The sequence below is a fragment of the Mandrillus leucophaeus genome, unplaced genomic scaffold (assembly GCF_000951045.1).
Source record: "Mandrillus leucophaeus isolate KB7577 unplaced genomic scaffold, Mleu.le_1.0 Scaffold189, whole genome shotgun sequence".
Lineage (NCBI taxonomy): Eukaryota > Metazoa > Chordata > Mammalia > Primates > Cercopithecidae > Mandrillus > Mandrillus leucophaeus.
In genome coordinates, this window is record NW_012101909.1 from 3,100,502 (window position 1) to 3,102,093 (window position 1,592).

The following is a 1,592-nucleotide window of genomic DNA, read 5'->3' on the forward strand; positions in this document are numbered from 1 at the left end:
TAATATCAGCTCACTCTACTCTAATGGTCCACTTTCTCTTTAAAGGAGAATGCTGGGGAGTGGAGAAGTCGGGTACTTAATTGAGTTTGGTTTGTGCCAGTTCCTTGTAATTTCTTTGAAACTGGTAAGTGAAGGTGAATTGCAACCCTCTTCTTATAGAGGCTCTTTATATTGAAGGACCTATCCCATGGGGTCAACAACATAGTAAGATGTTGAAAGCATCTCTGCCACAGTTGCCTTTACGTAATGAAAAATCCCAAGTGTGACAACAAGTACCTGAATCAGCTCAGAAGAGGATCTTCTAGTCAAGCAACTGAACTTGAAAGTGTATCCTTCCCAGGACAGCCTTGAGATGGGTGCAACCCTGGTCAATAACTTGATTATAGCCTGTGAGTGACTGAGACAGAGGCTTTCAGCAATGCTTTGACTGCATTTCTGACACACAAAAATGATGAGATAATAAACATCTCTCGTGAGAAGCCAGAAAATCTTGAGGTAATGCTATTGCTCTACTGCAACAGGTGATTAAAATATCAGTTTCCCCAATTCCAGTGGGATGCCAGTTGTCACCCTTCTTACAACTCTGATCTAGTACCACCAGAATGGGGACTTTAAGACTTTTTTGCTCTATGCATCAGCCTACCCAATCCCACTCTGAGCCCAATGTTCTTGTCATCCTAAACCCGAGCCACAATGCTCCTGAGTGCCCCCAGCAGGGATGTTCAGTTATTTATAACTAATATAAATGATTCCATTTGATTCTCAAGAATGTTGTGAAATATTTATTATTATACCTATCTTACAGACAAGGATATTGAGGCTCAGAAAGAATACTCAGTTTGTAGAATTAGAAAGTTTAAGACAAAAGAACATAATTTTTTTTCTTTGTTTAAAATTATACTTTAAGTTCTAGGGTACATGTGCACAATGTGCAGGTTTGTTACATATGTATACATGTGCCACGTTGGAGTGTTGCACCCATTAACTTGTCATTTACATTAGGTATATTTCCTAATGATATCCCTCCCCCCACCCCCACCCCACGACAGGCCCCAGTGGGTGATGTGCCCCTTCCTGTGTCCAAATATTCTCATTGTTCAATTCCCACCTATGAGTGAGAACATGTGGTGGTTGCTTTTCTGTCCTTGCGAAAGTTGGCTCAGAATGATGGTTTCCAGTTGCATCCATGTCCCTACAAAGGACACAAACTCATCCTTTTTTATGGCTGCATAGTATTCCATGTTGCATATGTGCCACACTTTCTTAATCCAGTCTGTCACTGATGGACATCTGGGTTGGTTCCAAGTCTTTGCTATTGTGAATACTGCTGCAATAAACATACATGTGCATGTATCTTTATAACAGCATGATTTATAATCCTTTGGGTATATACCCTGTAGTGGGATGGCTGGGTCAACTGGTATTTCCAGTTCTAGATCCTTGAGGAATCACCATACTGTCTTCCACAATGGTTAAACTAGTTTACAGTCCCACCAACAGCGTAAAAGTGTTCCTATTTCTCCACATCCTCTCCAGCACCTGTTGTTTCCTGACTTTTTAATGATTGCCATTCTAACTGGTGTGAGATGGCT